Source organism: Puma concolor, chromosome B3 (assembly GCF_028749965.1).
Source record: "Puma concolor isolate L17-30 chromosome B3, mPumCon1.1.hap2, whole genome shotgun sequence".
Classification (NCBI taxonomy): domain Eukaryota; kingdom Metazoa; phylum Chordata; class Mammalia; order Carnivora; family Felidae; genus Puma; species Puma concolor.
Genome location: NC_141672.1, coordinates 45,082,162 through 45,102,073, shown reverse-complemented (window position 1 = coordinate 45,102,073; position 19,912 = coordinate 45,082,162). Strand labels below are relative to the sequence as shown.

Sequence of the window (19,912 nt, the reverse complement as noted above, 5' to 3'; positions counted from 1 at the left end):
TACAAGGTTGGCTCTCCCCAGGAGGGGAAGTGTGGTTCTGTGGAACATTGAAATCAGTGATCTGAAGTCCTATAGCTCACCCAGACACCATGGGTCTCAGGTATCCCCTGTTCTCTTCCCTGGCCAGCTGGGCCCCTGGCCCCTGAGGGAGAGCCTCTGTGTCTGTGACCCTGACCTCCCACACAGGTTTATCTGAGCTCCCACAGGGGAATTGGAAGACACAACCTATGAGGTGAAAGGGGTGGCCTGTGACAGGCTTTCTGAGGACCACTGAAGCTTCTTGATGCTGCCTTATTGATCTGCTTTTGGAGGAAGAGGATTGTGACTTAGAAATGCTCTGTCATCGTCCTACAGGTGACAGCTTTGCTGCCGAGCTCATGCAGTAAACGTCTGACGGTGCTGTGGAGAACAGAACCATTCACCATAACCCTTTCTCTTCCCTGCAGGTGTTCTGGGGGCGGGAAGGGACAGGGACATGTGTTCCAGTGACCAGTCTGGGCAGGTACTCAGGCGGAGCATACACCTGCCCTACAGGAGGGGGGTGGCAGGAGCCATGACTACGAAATCAAGCCGAGGCCAATAGCCAGACACAGCAGAGGTGCTGGGGATGAAAGCTGGCTTGGGAGGCAGGGTCCAGAGGTTTTTGGTCGATGCCTGCTGCGTGTGCCTCTTTTGGGAGCCTAGCCTGGAAGTGGATGGCAGGGTTCTCTTCCCTGACCTGCAGCTTGCCAGTTGTTGCCCCTCCCTCTTCTTACCGACTCACGTTCATCTTTAGAATAATTTCTAAAATCCAACAGTGACTGTACAGGCAGATTGCCTCAAGTATCAGATTATAAAGAACAGGAACTCTGGGGCGCCTGGGTGGCGCAGTCGGTTGAGCGTCCGACTTCAGCCAGGTCACGATCTCGCGGTCCGTGAGTTCGAGCCCCGCGTCGGGCTCTGGGCTGATGGCTCAGAGCCTGGAGCCTGTTTCCGATTCTGTGTCTCCCTCTCTCTCTGCCCCTCCCCCGTTCATGCTCTCTCTCTGTCCCAAAAATAAATAAAAAAAAAAACGTTGAAAAAAAAAATTAAAAAAAAAAAAAACAGGAACTCTAGCCTTGGGAGACATTCTTATCACTTCCTCAGGAAGTAGAGCAACCAACTAGGTAATGGTATCTTTTCTCCTCTAACACATGTGGATGAAGTTACAGTTTGTATCATCATGAATAATTTGTATTTCTCTTTTGCATTCTACCTTTCTTGCCCAGGCAAGGGGTTTGCACAGTAGAGACAGAAGGAGATCCAGAAAGGAATTAGCTTGTTGCAAGTGCCAGGAACAGCACACTTGAAAGGTCATAGAGGGCAGGGTCAGGTTAGTAGTGGAGGCTGAGGGTGAGCCCCACTGGGAAGCTTAGGGCAGGTCCCTGGAATAGAGGGGCAAAGGCTAGACTGCAGAACGGGAAGTGGAAAAGAGCCAGGATTGAAGTAGCAGGTGGACTGTGGTCCCGAAGAAGTTTGGCAATTTGATGATGAAGGGAAGACTGCTGGTGGTTTTAGGACGAAATGGCAAAAATATGTTTGGGAGTGAAGTTAATAAGCCAGTGGTAGGGCAGGGGGGATTGAAGTACCAAGAGCAGGGCTCAGAGTGAGCATTATTGATAATGAGTAGGAAGATACCTAAGCAAAAAGGTTTATTTGTTTTAATCCTGAGGGATAAATCAATGTGAATGACAAATAGGGACCTCATGCCGTGGTAATGTTTAATGACTGGTTTATAAGGCTTGTCCCAATGTCACTATGATGTAATTCGGTGCAACTCCTGGATTCCAAATTAGGATCCTTAAGGAAGTATGTTCTCAAATTAATTACGATGCAGAATCGGAACATTTGTCTTGCTTTCTCACCTTAGCTCAGGGACTGGGGAAGCCGCCAGCAGATGGGAGTCTGCCACCGTGAGGCACGGAGCTCAGGGTGGGGAAGGTGGGGAGAGGGGGCTAGAAGGTATCAAGCCCTATGCTGTGACTTTGAGACAAGAAGTGATGCTATCTTTTTCTCTGAATTCGTTTTCGGACGTTAATGGTACTCATCGCTTGGATTGACTGGGTTTGGGGAGTATAGTGTGAAATATCCACACAGGGATAGCATGCCCATGTGTGCTGCTTTTTGTAAGTATCCTTATTTTTAGTCTCTCTTCCAGGTTTTCCTCCTGAGCATGCCCAATAGGATGAATTTTAGCAAGTGATTTCTTCTTGGGTTTGTCCTCTTGGTAGGAAGAGGCTTCAGGCCCAGGTGACCCAGAAGGAACTAAACTTCGGGTCAGTTGTAATTATGCATCCGGGGAAGCTTTGGAGGGAGCTGGTGTGCATGGCCACCTCTAGAGTTCTGAAGATGGATATGCTACTTTCTTTGGTGGAACACTTAATGTATATTTTCTGTCTCTAAGATATTTAGACTTTGAGGGACACAGCAACAGCATTTTAAAGTTCAGCATTTGATGAGTGGGAGAGAAAGTTGGGAGGGTAGTCTTAGCGGGGACAAGGTTGGGGGGTGGTATTGAGAATGTGATGAATGCCACACAGAGGGGCTCCTTTTGGACCTTTCCTCCCACCTATGGTGTATCAGCGAACTGGACCAAGACCGTCTGACCTTCCGGGTTCATTGCGTCGGATGAGAAATGGTCAAGGAGATGACCAGTGTGCTACTGTGCTCCCTGCTCTAAGAGCGGAGCTCATGACTGCAGATGACTGTGTGGGGTTAGCGTTCTTCTTGAACATCTACCTTTTGCTGATTTTCCTCCCTCCCTCCCCTCTCCCCCGCTTTTTTGAGATGCTGGGAATTTTAATAATTGTTTTACTTAAACCTATATTCGGAAAAATTCAAGTTACTAGTCTCACAGTTGATGAGCGATTTGAGCAAAGGAGGTACCAGTAATTAATAGGTGCTTTTTGCTTCCCTGTGCCAGCACATCTCCTTCATTAATTGCATAATTGTGATTATCTATGTAATAGTCTCACTTGGTAATCTAGATAAGGCGAAAAAAGATCTTCATCAGTTTTATTTTAAGGCTCAGCAATTACAATTGTTCTTATCCTCAGAAGGATACTTGGTAATAGTAAATCTATAGTGATAGACTTGGATGTGTTTTGCAGGCTAAACCCTTTTCATGAAGCATAAAGTGTTTTCAAGAGAGGGCATTTGAGGATAGATATCTCCCATGCTGTTGCTGTAGCAAAACAGCTCACAGAAAAACCAACTGAAGGGAAATGTAGCTGACTCCATTGTTAGAGAATACTTTTGGGTGTACTTTTCACACAGATTTTGGGTTTCCTCAGATTGGCCGGTGGAAGGAAACAATACTTGTTTTCTAGATTTAAGACTTATTTATGGCCTTTAAAAAAAACCTAAGTTCATGAACCAAGACTAAAAGAATTAGTCAAAAACAAAATAAATCAGTTGTTGAAAATTCACATTGGGTGTAAACTATAATAATATTTTCAACTAAAGTCTCCATTTTGGTAGCAGAACACATGAGCTAAAGAGCATTTTATTTTCAAAATTAACAGGGCCTTAAGAAAGAAGCAGAGTCTTGAAATGTAGCCCAGTTTTGCAAATAAAAATTTTAATTGAACTCACGGTTGCTTAATTACACATGTCAGGTCTTGTCACTATCACCAGTGATGTGGAATTCAGGTACCTAATGTGCGCAAGCATGCTTAAAACCTACATAACTTGACTACAGTGTAGTAACACTGCAGTGACTTTTAGAAATCATGCAGTTTCATTTTGTAGTCCTATTTCATGTTGTGACGACGCTCCGGAATATATATCATACCTGTGTTAGTGTTACATTTTTATACAGAGAATACATGTTAGCACTGCATGGGAACTGCTTAATCTGGCTTATATTTTGCAAAACTGTCATCTCTAAGCTTTCAAGGTGGCATTTAATTGTGTTTATTTTTTAAAAAATTGTTTTAATGTTTATTTTTGAGAGAGAGAGAGCGCATGCGTGCGCGAGTGGGGGAGAGGCAGAAAGAGAGGAAGACACAGAATCTGAAGCAGGCTCCAGACTCTGAGCTGTCAGCAGAGAAACCGATGCAGGGCTCGAACTCACGAACTGGAGATCATGACCTGAGCTGAAGTCGAATGCTTAACTGAGCCACCCAGGCACCCCTGGGTGTTTCTTTAATCAGCATTATGGAAAAATGAAAACAAAAAACAAAACCCTGTCTGCAGTTGCTTTAATGTGCATAGGAAATAATTCATCTTCTATTTGGTTTGTGTAGATTCTTGACCAGGGGATGGGGGTTGAGACTGTTAGGTCTTGGAATGGCACTCAGCTGCACCTGTTTGGCTGTGGTGTTATTTGTTAAGGTTCCTTTCTGTTTTGTCTTCTGCCTTCTGAACCAGTTGTGGAGTTATGCTATGCTCAATCTCATCCTCTAGATTCATTTCCAAGTTTATTATAACAGTATATTGAACTATTTGTTCAGCCGAATGTGAGCTGTTATTGTTGGATATCCAGGCAGGGCTGTTACTTTGTAAAGTACACATATTCATACCCGACAAGACATACACATAGGCGGTTTCATCCTGCAGACGTAGTAGCTCCTAAAGGCAGATATTTCACATAATTGGTATCATTTTTTTCAAAAGTATAATTCTCTGTCCTAGCTGCAATGTCTGAGTTTTCATACATTTGATGATAGTTTTTCAGCGAACACTGGTAGGCAGTTAGAAACCAATTGTGATTGCATTCATTTTAATCTAATTCAGAGGGAAGAAAGGAATAAAACTCTGTGAGCAGGGGCCGTGTTGAGAGCCCCAGTGCTATCAGGATTCATGTCACTGGGGCTCAGGTTTCTGGCTCCTCTGAAAAAGCAAATTCGGTTATTTGGCATTTGCTTCCCCGGCAGACACTGGCTCTTTGCCTTGACCTGTTGACAGTTACTGCTTCTCCTGAGGCTGCTTAGCCTGCATTGTTACGAGGTCCCTAAGAATAATTTTGCTTACCTATATCTTCATTTAAGAATTTAATCATTTCCAAACATGTCCTAAATTATTTAGTCCTTTGTCAGCATCGCAATTCAGTTCTAGAAGTTTTTTATTTGTTGGCTTTTATTTTTTAAGCTTTCGCTGTGGGCTTCATAGTGTGTTAAATACATCAAGGAAAGCGTTTCCAAACAGGTGTTCTTATTTTTCTGATAATAGAATTTGTTGCACTCTTTGCCACTTTATAGCTTCACACACTTCTCATTTGATGGTAGTAATAGTCCTATGAGGCAGAAATGTAAACAGTGTGTCTCCCTTGCTCACAGATGAGGAAACTGAGGCCGTGGGAGGGTCCACACAGCTTGTAAGCATCACACGTGGCTCTGCCCCCATGAACCTTACAGATGAGGTCAGTGTCTTGTGGCTGCGGTAGGCAGAGGGCTCCTGAATGACATTTGACGCGGGGCTCATTCTCTCCTCTACCTCACTACAGCAGGAAGCCTTTTGAGTGTGCCATTTTTGACCCTTTTATTAACGTTCTATAGCCTCTTCTCCACACTGAAAGCTAGACCCATGCTTCATCACAGGAAAAACAAAAAACAAAGCTACACGTAATAGGAAAAGGCGACTTATTTTATTGTTGTCTAACCTTTGAAATTTTCACATTTTGTCAGGCATCTGTTCCTTTCTGTGATCGTTGTTTTGATCCAATGTGGCCCTATTGCTTCATGGTTTGGTTTGCCTCCCCCGCGGCCTGTCCTTTACCAGCGCTTATCATCATCTCACATATCTGTTGGGAAACACTATTTGTGTGCTCGCCCTCCTGCGCGGCTAGCTAATAAAGACTCCTGTTTATTAAGGGACGTTTGCCAGGCAAGCACATTCTGAGCCCACTTCACACAGCATCGCGTGTGATTCCTCCCACATTCCCTGTCAGTTGGTATTTTAGCCTTGGCTCTTTTGTAGATGAAAAGAGAGAGTATGATGAAGAAGCCTGTTGGATATCACACAGGTAGTAAGTGACAAAGCCGAGATTCGAGCCCTGTGTTGTCTGACTCTGGCCGGCGGTCTAATAAATGCACAGACTGATTCTGCCCCTGCCTTTGGCTTTTTCAGTAGCCGTGCCCTCTCATTTTCCTGGGACCTCTCCTTTCAGAGAATGTAATTTGTTTGTTTGTGTTAATAGCTAGTAGCTTTTGTACTTAAAGATTTGAATCTTGTTTTTCTGTTCTGATACTCAGTCGAGCAAAATTAATCGAGTGTTTAAAATAGAAGCCAAGAATTTCCGTTTCGTACTTCTACTTTTGGGGTTGTAGAGCAGAGAAGTTCCTCCAGGGGGATCTTGTGATAATAAAAATGATTGGTGTAGAAACCAACATGGCTGCTTCTTTAATTGTTGCCACTTTGGACACATTCAAGGACTGTAGAAACCTTCTGTTGCTTAGAAGTTAATGTTTTGTGCCAAATTTTAAGGCTAATTTATTGCTGCCTACTCTTCTACCTCCCAGATGTTTTCTTTTATTGTTCCCAAGAGATGGAAATGTTATTCTGCTTTGTCTTTGTGGGTAATACATTTAGAAAATCAGATCCAAGACACCATGGGTGCGGGGAGGGGTGGGGGATGAGAACGTGGGTGGGAAGAAGAAGACAGAGAGAGGGAGATGGGATTTGATTTTCCAAGAAGATTACAGACTAAGCCACAAAAAGCTATTGGTCTGAAACTGGCGTGTTTGTAGAGAGCAGTATGGTTCACAGACGCAGAAGATTTGGTCAAAATGAAACGTGATGAGAGTCCTCGCGGACGATGAACACAGAGGAGGTGGTCCTGTGACACTGTGTGCATATGAAAGCGTAGACAGCATTCTGGGGCTGCTTTTGCCTGGACTTTATAAAGGGCCTGGTCCTTCGGCTTTCTTGGGCTTGGCCAGGTCAGTTTCTTGTTCTTTTCCTTCACTTGCTTTTCCTCCAAGGTGATGGTATCTTCACATCCAAACCACATTGAGCATTCGTGTCTCTGAATTCTTAAGTTTCTTTTTTCACTCATGCTGACTTGCCTAAAGTTAACTGTTTTCAGCTCTCAACATTCTTGTAGCTTTTAATGTTCAGTCTCTACTCCTTTGTCATCCTTTCCTCACCCAGGAACCGCGAGAATGGTGTGTTTTACCCTCAGCACTCAGCTCTCAGAGCCATATCTCACCTTCTGCAGCAACCTCTCTATCCGTCTCGCAGGCTGTACAGTCAGGATCAGCGAGGAAGGTGACTCCAGGCTCTCTGAACTGCCAGGCACTCACAAGAGGTTCCTTAGCCCTGCTCCCAGGACTCATTTGTTGTTTATAGACAATTCTTCACCGACTGATTATTCCATTTCCATTTCTGTAGCCAACTTAAAAGCAGAAAATTAGATGAGGAAAATTACACATAGGTCGGTAAACTAAAAAGTGACATGACATACATTCATTTGATGCAGCTAGATTCATTTATTTCTCCATGTTTATAACTCGCCCCATTCCACAAAGGATTTGAGACTGCTGACATCCTTACAGAAAGAGTCCCTTGTTATGTCTTTAATGGATATAGGCTCCTTAAAGAAGCTCTGGATTGAAAAAACTCAGGCTGCAGAACAGATAACTGAAGTGTTCCGCTAACACTTTTTATTGCTCTATTAATGCTTGCCATGGGAATCCTATCACAACCCGTCCAGGTAAACAGTAAAAGCAAACAACAGACACTGAGAACTTTCCTGTTTCACCAAACATGTTTCTTATCTGCAAGCTGCAGACACTTAGCTGTGGCTCGTTCCTTGCTTCTGCTGTCTTCAGACGGCACTAAACAAGAGGCGCACCACAGATGTGTCCCAGCTGCTGACTCCCTGTGACAGCACGCTCACCAGCACCAGGGCGACTACAGTGGGCCATGCCATGGGAACAATGGTTTAATTCTGCAGCTTTAAAATCAGATTAACTTCATTTGTGCAAAGACGCATGGTCAGGGGAGTGTTGTGCTGTTTGACACACAGATAATATCTGGCTGGAAGCTAGTATTTTGGGGGGAACATGACTAAAAACAAAATGATAGTTTTGAAGCAGCATAGCTATGAGACACAGCATGTGTCTATGGTTTTCTTCTGGGGGGGGGGGAACGGTCAGAATCCTCCCCTTGCAAAAAAATACCCGGAAACTAAGCAGTATCCACCTTGTGTTTTGGCATTTATATAGCAATTTGTACAAAAGGACAGTACTGTATGATTCCAATACTACTTGCTGATTTTTTCAAAACTGTGAGATGAAACCGTCAGTACATTTGCTCTTTTGGGTTTGAATTTTATTAAGAATATGACAAATGCAAAGGAGAGAGAGGCAGGAAAAATCTGCCCCATGATGAAGACGGCAGGGTGGCGTAGCAAAACTTGAAAAGCCAGGTATCCACGTAAATAATAGTTGGTAGAGAGCCAGCACCAAGGTAAGGAGAAGCTGAAGAAGGTGCTATGAAAACGGGGAGCAGGACAATGAAACAACATCCAGTGGCGCCAACCTTGGTGATTCAAACCCAGAATCCAATAAAGATTGCTGGAAAATATAGGTAGCCACACAGTTCAAATTATACAGCTAATACATTTATTCAGAGTTTTCGTAGAAACAAGGCATTCAGCACTGATAACGGGGCTGTGCCGGAGATAAGTGGCTAGCTGATAAGTCAGGCGGACGGTCAGGCCTAGTGTGGTTCTGGGACCTGGACAGCAGAAGCCCACCTGAGACCAAGCCCCCACCCCACCCCACCCCCTAAAACTGGCCACGCCCTGTGGGAAGCTGAAGCTGCCTTTCACAGACCACCCCTGAGACCTGTAAAACCTGCCCTTCAAAAGAGCAAAGGCTGCAGGGAACACTGAATTTCGGCCACTGAGAAGGAGAGGAAAGGCTTACCTAAGGAGAATCTGGCTTTGAGACGTAAAGGGAGCCACTCAGGTGACCTGGTTAAAGAGGGACAGGGCAGATGAAGGTGAGGCCACCACAGGGTCACATGGAGAATGTGGAAACAGGCACACATGCTTTCAGCGCCCTGATCTCCACCTACCCACACAGTGCTCAGGAATGGACATGTCATCTTCTAAAACCAAGTACAGAAGACTGCTGTTTGCCAGATCCCATACTGGGATGGAGTCTCTGCTCCCTCTGAAACGTCTCTAACTGCCGACATGAGGAGGCCTTTCCTGACTGCAGGGAAGAGTCTGACCACAGGGGTGGCTCCGTTCCTCTTGTGCAGAAGAGCAGAGGAGACTTACCCTGAAGGAAGCCTTCAGCTACCGGAAATCATCCACATAGATGAGTTTTATAGAAAGTCGATGGTGGAAACATTCACGTTTTATTTAAACCTTTTGGGTGGTTACGTCCTCCCTGGAGGCCAGGTGTTCTTGTTTCCTTTTTTCTTTTTAAAAAAATTTTTTAAATGTCTGTTTATTTCTGAGAGAGAGAGCATGAGCTGGGAGGAGCAGAGAGAGAGAGGGAGACACGGAATCTGAAGCAGCTCCAGGCTCTGAGCTGTCAGCACGGAGCCCGATGCAGGGCTCAAACCCATGAACCATGAGATCATGACCTGAGCCGAAGTTGGATGCTTAACTGACTGAGCCACCCAGGTGCCCCCCCTTTTTTTTTTTTTTAACAAAACAGGGGTAACCATGCTCAGCTAATAGAATTCTGAAGAGCTTAGCATACATATCCTGACAACATGTGGCATCTATGGGAGGAACTCAAAAGTCCCTTCTTCATCTCTCCCACAAAGACAATAATAGAGCAGGAATTCATTGACTGGAATAACCATTATTTTATACTAAGGCCTGTTTCCTCTATGCATGATGATCCTAGGCTGCTCTCCTTTTTTAGTTTCAGACAGCTTTTGAATTTTTCTACCTCCTCTCCTTAACTTTTTAAAAAATATTTATTGAGCTCCCGGCTATATTATGCTAGAAGCTTTTACGTATATTCCCTCATTTTATCTTCTTAGCAGGATGACCTTCTCATTGGTCTGCATATGTGTGGCCTAAGTAAAGACATTTTACAGGTGTGATTTTTTTTTTTTTCCAATTTTCAACAATCATTTTGCTGGATATGGATTAGAAGCAGGAAAGACTTCGTTCTCTTAATTTGTCTTAGATTTCCCTCCCATCATTATTAAAAGTATTTGAGTTGTTGGATACATCCAGCATGGCATGACATTTGAAAAGGTAAGAATAAAAACATCTGGTATGTAGTTGGAGGTCCCTGTGTAGCTATGTGCCAGGCACTCTTAGAAACCCTTTATTCGGGGCGCCTGGGTGGCGCAGTCGGTTAAGCGTCCGACTTCAGCCAGGTCACGATCTCACGGTCTGTGAGTTCGAGCCCCGCGTCGGGCTCTGGGCTGATGGCTCAGAGCCTGGAGCCTGTTTCCGATTCTGTGTCTCCCTCTCTCTCTGCCCCTCCCCCATTCATGCTCTGTCTCTCTCTGTCCCAAAAATAAATAAACGTTGAAAAAAAAAAAAAAAAAATTTAAAAAAAAAAAAAAAAAAAAAGAAACCCTTTATTCATTTATTTCAGTTAAAACTACTCTGTTGGATATAAAGAGGAATTGTCTGTCCATGGGAAAAGACATATTAATGTAGTATGACTTCGAATGAAATATTTTTATCAACAGTGATTCACAAAGAATTAGTTTTGATGGAAGAACTCTTTTTAGTTCACAGTGACGGCCGGGGGCGGGGCGGGGGGGGCGGGTAGGGAGCAGGGCTAGCCCCAGTCCGTACCAGAGCAAGTAGTGCCCTCTCTAAGCAGACACTGCCCCTGTGGCACAAAGCTTGGTGATGCATGGTGCTTTTGTGCAAGATAGGAAAAAGCCTCCCTTTCTCTTGTGGACACAGCTCATCACCAGGGTGTGTGGTTCAGGGAACTGTACAGGCTTGATTTCAGCCCCTTGTCCTCCCTGATGCATGGCACCACCTGACCTAAATTTGCCCCAGGAGTCCGGGAGGGAGCTGCAATGTTATGGAGAGAAGGCGGAGAACAAATGTAGGAGAGAACAGGCAGGGGTTAAAATGATAGATTGTGAACTGGCCAACGATCGAAAGAATTATTTCAGAATGGGGGTGGGGGAGAATGGCTGTGGTCCCCTCTGCTTGAGGCATGTAAGGCAGTTTGGTCCTCCCAGTGACCCTTGATGCTCATGGCCCCATTCATCTCTAGAGCCTGTAACCAAAACCCAAGGGATGGCTCTGCAAACCCAGGAAAGTTCCATTGCTCTTAACCACCCAGCTGTCAGTGGAACCTTTCTTTCCTTAACCTGAACTCCCTTCTCTGATCTGAATTTCTGTAACTGGAGAACTTAAATACAGAGCTTATTCAGGAGGGGGCTTGTTCTTAGGCTCCCAAGGCTTTCAGAAGCAAAGAATTAAGCTGTAGGAACACTGTGAAATGCACTAGAGCCTTGACCGTCTCTCCCTTGATTCATATGTGGGCATCTCCAGAACTCAGATTCCCTGCCGCTGAGTTTTCTTCGGCCCAGAGGTGGTGAGAGCTGGCCCTTGGTCTTTGAAGAATGGCCTGGTCTCTACTCCCACATTATCCTGTTCTGTGGATTGCAGATGTGCAGAGAAAGGCGAGAATTGTGGGTAGGATGCAGTCCTAACAATAGGAAAGCAAAATATGGAAGCAGATGTGGATTGGATGTGGAGAAAGAACCATGTTGTTGTAAAAGAGCCTATTTATAACTTGGGTACACATCTTGATTATTTTCCTTTTCATACTAGAAGATATTTGATCACTTATTAACTTCTTTGAGGACCAGATACAGATTTTAATACCATATGCAGTAACTTTCCAAACTTGCATAAAAAATCACAGCAGGGTTTTTATTTCTTCCTGTTTGAAAACCATTCTAATTTCACAAGAATTGAGTGCCATTTGCTAAAGTTACAGAAAGAGATTAATTTGCCAGTTTGTATCATATAACACCTGTTTTCCTCCACCCATCTCCCACGTTGGCAAATGTAAATGTATGGGGATGGTGAGATCAATGTACATTAGAGTATATTTCTGAGGAGAACAAAATGGTTTCACAGTCTACAAAATAATGGGGCAATATAAATTGATCTTATGTAGGAATGTGGATGAACATGGCTTTCAAAAGGAGAAAAGGGGATTGAAGAAGTGTATATATGCTTTAAAAGTTCTGGTTTAGAGGGGCACCTGGGTGGCTCAGTCGGTTAAGCAACTGACTCTTGATTTAGGCTCAGGTCATGATCCCAGCGTTGTGAGATAGAGCTCCGCATCGGGCTCCCTGCTGAGTGAAGCCTGCTTGCCCCTCTCTGCCCCTCTCTTCAGCTTGTGTTCTCTCTCTCTCTCAATGAAAAAAAAAAAAAATTACTTTTTTAAAGTTCAGATTTGGAACGCACAACAGGTTTGGAACTCAGCAGGTTCAGAAGTATCCAGAAGAATACATGGATGGTTAAGACATTCATTTGAACGGACTGGTTTCATGTAAAGGGCTTCACGTTCAGTTAGTGGAATACTTCAATAAAGTCATTTAATACTGCTTTCAAGTATAGGCACTTGTGATTTAGACTCAGTGTCAGGCAGATTCTCTGCTTTGGCCTTCATTTAATCTGTCCCAAATCTCCTGTCCCACCAGGTGGTGACTGTGACTTCACGTGCTCTGTAGTTTTTTTTAAAGTTGGAATCTTCTAACTTGGAAAGTCCACTGCTATCTTGCCCTCTAGTGGCTTTTTAAAAATTCATTGGTAGTTCATTCTGAAACAGCTGGTACAGTTGTTGCTCGAGAAAGGGTCATCTGTTCAAAGTTCAGTAGGGACAGAATTCCTACAACATTACCTAGTGTGTTTGTGTCTCTCTCTCCGTTTAGAAACCAGAGATCACTAGAGTGTGTCAGGTTTTGTTTTTATTAACCCACAGAAGCAACTCAGAATTTAGATAATCTATTTTTTGTGTAATAGTTTTAGTATCTATGTATAAGTGGAATAAGAAGGTTTTGCTACATTTGTGCAGGCCTTATTGGCTATCATTGTATTTTAAGAAGGTGGTCTTTTCTTCTTTGGACTGGGAGACTCATGAAAACGTCAGTACGTAAAGTATAGTTGAGTCAAAATGTAACAACTTTGCCGGCACACGCAATCCTCTGTTGGCTGCTGCTGCCTTTTCTGGGTTCCCTCGTGCTCCTTACATAATCCTGTCGTGGCGACAGCCGCATTACTCTATAATCACTCATCTGCCAGTTGGTCTCTCTGTGGGTGCTCTAACTGGAAGGTCTTGGTATGTGCATATGTCTGTATCTTCAGTATTATGTGTCCCCAGAGCCTACCATAATGCTGGCTGCTTAGTACGTCAAGAATGAATAAATACATATCCTCATGTGTATGAGATCAGTGTAAATGGTAAAGGGGACCAATGAGAATGGAGATCTGGCCCTGGGAAACAGAATAAGACCTGTCCAAGAATCCTGAGCCGCTGTATGAACTTGGGGACACCAGAGATCCAGGCTGCGTTGTACATTACACCACTGTTAATAGAACAGTTTTGAAGCAGGGTAGAGGGGCTAATTACTCCAGCAATCCAGGCACTGGAGAGTGGAAGCTGTGGAGAGTTCAAACTGAGCACTGGGTTTGGAAGGAGGTAAAACCCCAAGAAGGAACAGTGCCCTCAAGGCTACCAGGGCTGGAAGAGGAACCAGCGATGAGAGCAAGACCCTGGATGAGGCTCATGGTGCCCTGAGCCTCCCCTAGAGCTCCCTGAGTCACATGAGGTGGGGTCTGTAATTGACCTGAACTGGACGTGCTTCCAGAGAGGCCCTGTGCTAGTTGCATGAATGATAGAAGCCCAGACAGTCCTCCAGCAGATGCAGCAGTTCCAAACTGTTATCTTCTCTGGAGAGCTTTTACGTGCATTGGTTCTTTGCCACTCTGTTCTCCTTGTCCCAGAGAAGGAGAAGCTACCAAAAACAATTGAGGAGAACCTATCCAGAGAAGCCTTCTGACTTGGGGCAGCCTCCACACCACCTCCCCACACCTGTCCCAGTGGTCCAGCACTTCCCTGGGGGTGAGGGGGCTCCTGGATCCCCCTTGTCCCCATCCCAGTGTTTAGGATCTCTGTTGTCATGTGGAAGCTGAGGCATAGAGAGATTATGAGCCTTGCCCAAGGTAACACAGTCGTGTGTTCAGCTAACACTGTGCATCCTGGGTTTGAACTCCCATCTGATTTCAGAATCTGTGCTTAAAACGGTAGTCTACATTTCCAGCGTAAGAACTGACTGCCCTAGTTAGGGTTTCCAGGGGAAAATGCACACTAAAACCTCCCTGTGGCCAAAAAACCTCAGGTGCGCCGAGGTAACTCCTGACTGACGCCACTCTCCCTCCTTTCCTCTGCTCATCTGGTGTAGATCTGACCTACCTGTCTCCTCCTTCCCCCGACTCTCTCCACATCGGCCTTCCTGCGCCTAGTTCCCAGGTTCCTGCACAGGTGTGTTAGTTCTACCTTCCCCCTTTGTTTCTCACCCTTGCCCACCTCCCTGCATATCAACCTGGGGCCAGCCCGCTGTGGCCACCTGACGCGTGCTGTTCACCAGACTCTCTTGATTCCAGGCTCATTTGAGGCAGAAAGGGGCTTTGTTCTTTCCTGATAGCAATTAATGACACAAAAGTGAGGGGAGGTGGCGTTATGCTCTTTTCTAACCCACTTGGATGGATTTCAGAGCATAATTTCTAAATAAATATGCAGGTAATTACATGTCCCTAAAATTCTAATCATTACATGTTTGCACTAAAACCATTTTCTGAATTCCTAGTTTAACTCTCCCCCCTCCCTCCAGACTTAGATGCACTGACACTCATGTTGAGATGACATTCTGTAACTATTAATTTCCTAAAGGCTCCTTTTAATTGATTTTACTGAAAAAAAATTCTCTGGGGTTCAATATTATAATTGAATGATGTTTTGTTTTGCCTAGTTAGGCATAAGTTGAAAGATTCTGGAGTACATTGACTAGTATTAGTGAACTTTATCTCTTAAGTACCAGCATTTAAAAAAAAATCATGTTTGGTGAAATCAAATTTTATAGAATAGCTACATTAGGAGGGATTATTCACATTACAAAATGACTTTTTGCTTCATGAAATAACTTGCCATTGTATTCTTTTAAGTAAAAGCCCCACAGGGCTCTAAAACGTGATTCCTATATAGAAACTTAAACATCTGTGGAAATTTTCAGGATTGTGACTATTGCATAAAATGAAAATGTACCACCTATCATTAGCTATATTTTATTTTTATTTTTAAGTGTTACCTGCAGAGAGTTCAGAGATGCACCAATCTGGCATTTGTCTTATACCATTCCTCTTTTATATTAAGATCATTATTAAATTATTCCTCCTTTGTTTCCTCAGTGGTTCAGCCCAGAAGCCGTTAGACAGGATGGAGCCAGGCAGCCATCTATGTGGGAAGTGGGGTGGGGGTCGCGCTGGTCCAACTGGGGTGAGGAGGGTGTTGTGGAGGGCAGCCCGTGGGGCAGGTGGCCTTGGCCCAGTTCGGGGTGAGGAGGGCAGCCTGGTGTGAGTGTCAGAACCTGCGAGGGGTGAGATTGATGGCCTGGGTGGAATGGGGTGTGACAGTGTTCCTGATCCAGAGTGTTCAAGCCCACGTGGAGTGAGGAGGGTGCCCTAGTGGGATTGGGGGCTGAGTAGCAGCAGTGAGAGATCCATATAAGAGAGATCTATATAATTCAATCCATTTGAATTGATCAAATATATAAGTATATTGAAGATAATGGGAGCCAGATTTGACTTCCAAGAAATAATTCTGAATATGGAAAGGGAGAAAACTACAGTGAATGCTGTGGTGTTAGATTGGAATTGGATATCGGTACAAATTCATGAATTTCAGTGAATACAGACCTACAGAAACAAGTAGAGATGTATCCGTACACTTAAGTGTAGCCTCTGGCTCAGTGTTCACTGGCAGCCTAGGAGCAGCAACCCACCAGGAACAGTGAACCCACTGACAGCACGCCTGCTTGGGATTCTTTCTCCCCTCCTCTCTCTGCCCCTCTCCTGCTTGCACTTTCTTTCTCTCAAACTTAAAAAGAATTATAAATTTTTGGAAAACTGGATTTTAAAACATTTAATTATTCGCTTTCCAATTATAAGGAATTGATTTCAGGCAGTAGAAGCGTTAGTTCTTGGAATTTGGTTCTGCTTCTGTTTTGGTGCTAGTGAGATTCCACCCCCTGGAAATCCACCTGTTTTGCATCTTTCTAGATATTAGTGGGATCTTGAAAGAGAGGTAGCATTAGGAACTGTAACTGGATCACCTTTTAAACTTGAACTTTTGACAGGTGTATCACTCTAGTTTAACACTTGTTCCCATGTGTAATGCATCAGATAGTCTAATAAACCCACTTTAAAAAAACAAAAATTTTTTTTTTAATTTTTTTTTTCAACGTTTATTTATTTTTGGGACAGAGAGAGACAGAGCATGAACGGGGGAGGGGCAGAGAGAGAGGAAGACACAGAATCGGAAACAGGCTCCAGGCTCTGAGCCATCAGCCCAGAGCCTGACGCGGGGCTCGAACTCACGGACCGCGAGATCGTGACCTGGCTGAAGTCGGACGCTTAACCGACTGCGCCACCCAGGCGCCCCAAAAAAACAAAATTTTTTAACGTTTATTTATTTTTGAGACAGAGAGAGACAGAACATGAACGGGGGAGGGTCAGAGAGAGAGGGAGACACAGAATCTGAAACAGGCTCCAGGCTCTGAGCGGTCAGCACAGAGCCTGACGCGGGGCTCGAACTCACGGACCGCGAGATCATGACCTGAGCTGAAGTCGGACGCTCAACCGACTGAGCCACCCAGGTGCCCTAATAAACCCACTTTTTATTCATCCCTCTGATTTATTACCATCAACTTTGAGACTGATGTAGTAGTGATGTTTGGATCATGACAAACCTTTTTTAGAGAAGGAAACCTATGAGGCAATCCTGGGTCCTGTATATCTAGCAGGATCCAATCCCTTTTTATGAGGTCATTGAAACCAGTGGAATGAGAATGATGCTGTCCTTGGATGATTTTGCCTGATACGTGTTCTATAAATGTACGTTAGCGTGAAGGTAAGAACACTGCACTCCCCTGAGAGTCAAAAAAGAATACAGATACTTGGTTATTTTAAACCTTGGTTAACCTCTCCATTTTGTAATGAAACTTTTCAATGTTTCATTTTGACTTAGTCCCACATTCAGTCAGCTGGAGACTCTGACTTGGAAGCCATACTGCTAAGACCATTTCCCACCTTTTCCTCAAGTGCTTTTTTGTAATGAAAGTGACACATGGAAATAGTAATGCTCTACTCCAAACCCAAGGGGCAAAATCTGCTGCAGAGTTCATGTATCACTTTAATAAATTTTGTGTTCATTGAGTTTTTTTTTAAGTTCACTCTTTTGTGAGGTTGATAGAATTAAATTTTTAGAGTTTATAAATATGCATTTACCTATGCTAGTATGTTTCAAAATAAGCATACTTGGTGTTGACTTAAAACACATTTACATAGGCCTATGTATACAAATACTTAGCACTGTTCTAGCTACAGCTCTTTGTACAGAGATAAGCTGTCGTCTAATGAATACCAGGAAGAGACTTATTCACAGGGTTTAGTTACTTATGCTTTATGTATTAACTTTTACAGCTGCTCTAATAGTGAGATGGATTATGAATGAGACTTCAGCTTATCCAGAATCTTAGCCAGCTTTGGATATTGTGTGTGTGATGCATGTTTATACATGTCTTTTATCTCCATTCCATCTTTGACCAATGCTGTAGCTAAAGAACTGTAGCTTCTACAGTTCTTATTCTCACTATCATTTTTGCTGGCTCTTATTCATGGTGCCTTGCTTTTGTGTGTATTTTTGCTTTGTTTTTACGATGAGTCCATGTTTCTTAGGTTTTATGCAGAATTCTCTGCAACCAGAGTTGAACCAAAGAGGAATTTCCTTTGCTTCTCCTAGATGACTGGAATCACTTTCCACCCCTGGAGACCCCTGGAAACCCAACTCTCAACTTGAGGTTTTGGGTACTTCAAGTTATTTTGGGGCACAATCTTATATAAGGTCTGGCTTGTGGTTCTGAATTCTTGGAGGTGCAGGGATATTCCCCCTTCACTAGCACCGAGATTTGAACAAGTGTTGTCTTTGCAGTCCTGAGATGTCCAATTCTAAACATGGAGGGTGACGTATGGTCCTTTGGAGTATGTCCTGTTTAGATGGTCCACTTTGGGTGGGCCCTGAGTTGGTTGGTTTTTTTGTTTGTTTTTTTTAATGCCTCTAACCACCTAGAGACTGTGCAAACAAAAGCTAAAGTCCACCCAGACCAGCAGATGCCTCTAAAGCAGAAGCCACTTTGACTCCCCTGCTTACTTCTTGTGCTTCCTGCCTTCACTTAATTTTTGGCTTCTCATGTTCCTTAATAACTGGTCAGCTCATATCTAGCTATTTTTTTTTTAATTTTTTAAATATTTTTTATTTATTTTTGATAGAGACAGCACAAGTGGGGGAGGGGCAGAGGGAGAAGGAGACACAGAATCTGAAGCAGGCTCCAGGCTCCGAGCTGTAAGCACAGAGCCCAATGCGGGGCTCAAACTCACAAACCGCAAGATCATGACCTGAGCCGAAGTCGGACGCTTAACTGACTGAGCCACCTAGGTGCCCCTCTATTTTTTTTTTTTTTTTTTTTTTTTTACGTTTATTTTTTAAGAGACATAGAGCACAAGTTGGGGAGGAGCAGAGAGAGGAGACACAGAATCTGAAGTAGGCTCCAGGCTCTGACTGTTAGCACAGAGCCTGATGTGGGGCTCAAACTCACAAACCATGAGATGATGACCTGAGCTGAAGTCCGATACTTAACCGACTGAGCCACCCAGGCACCTCTCTAGCTATCTGTATTTAATGTTTTAGCCAATATTTTTAGTTCTCATTTTGAGGATAGGTCAGAGTGCCTGTTTGGACAGACTCTCAGAAATGGAAGTCCTCAGTTCTTAAAATGGCTTTGAACCTTTCTCTATGAAGCCTACTTCCCAACACGGCTGGTGTCCCTTTTACAGAATTCAAGTCAGAGAGGCGCCCAGACCCTACTTTAATATCCAATGCTCACCACTTGTTCAGAATCCCATCTAGTTGAACAACTTTGATTTTTAAATCCTTTTTTTTTTTTCCTTACATGGAACTAAATTCTAGCTGTCTTTAATTCTCAGTTGTTGAAGCAACACAAGGGAAATCTCCCCTTTCCATGGGGCATGACTCGAAATCTCCACCACCAAGCGTCAGGACTGCTGATGATTCCTTCCGTTTGGTGTCTAGTTTGTCAGCTCCTCAGGCACTGCACGTTTAGAACCGCATCAGATATCCCAGATAGGGCCCGGCCATGTCTGAGTGCATGGACTGCCTGGACACCTCTGCTTCCCAGGCTTTCCCGAGCAGCTCTGTCACATGCTTCATTACAGTTCACTGAGCTCATAATAGGCTCTTCCCTCCCACTCCCACCCTGATCTTCATGTCAGCTCTTTGAAGCCAGATCTTATTCATCCCAAAATTGCAGATAATGGTGCATTTTAAAAGGGTAAGTGACTCACTGTTATCTGATTCTTTTTAGAACCGGCGTATTAAACCCCAATATGTTCTCTTTATCTTTGCTTAAGGGTAATTTCCCTCAATGTAAAATAATCTAGGATCTCAAACTCCTAAATTGTTAGTTTGAAAACCTAGCACTTGCATTTCATATGTTGCCAATCAATTCTGTCTGCAGGAATTGATAGCTACTCAGTTATAATTAATAACTAAACCTGTTGAATTGGTAATATGCCTCTTGCAGTTATAGAGTCTCTTGAAAGCTGTTTTGTGAAGGAGTTTCATTTACTATCCTTAAT

At 43.8% G+C, this 19,912-nt stretch overlaps 1 protein-coding gene and 1 long non-coding RNA gene across 2 annotated transcripts in view; both read left to right on the top strand.

Moving 5' to 3' along the window:
• PELI2 (pellino E3 ubiquitin protein ligase family member 2) overlaps window positions 1-19,912 on the top strand; it is a 197,092-nt gene that overhangs the window by 104,238 nt on the left and 72,942 nt on the right. The window lies entirely within an intron of this gene.
• LOC147579944 (uncharacterized) lies at window positions 1,084-15,073 on the top strand. The gene is made up of 2 exons (XR_015252357.1): window positions 1,084-10,279; window positions 10,539-15,073. It is a non-coding gene; the product is annotated as an uncharacterized LOC147579944 (long non-coding RNA).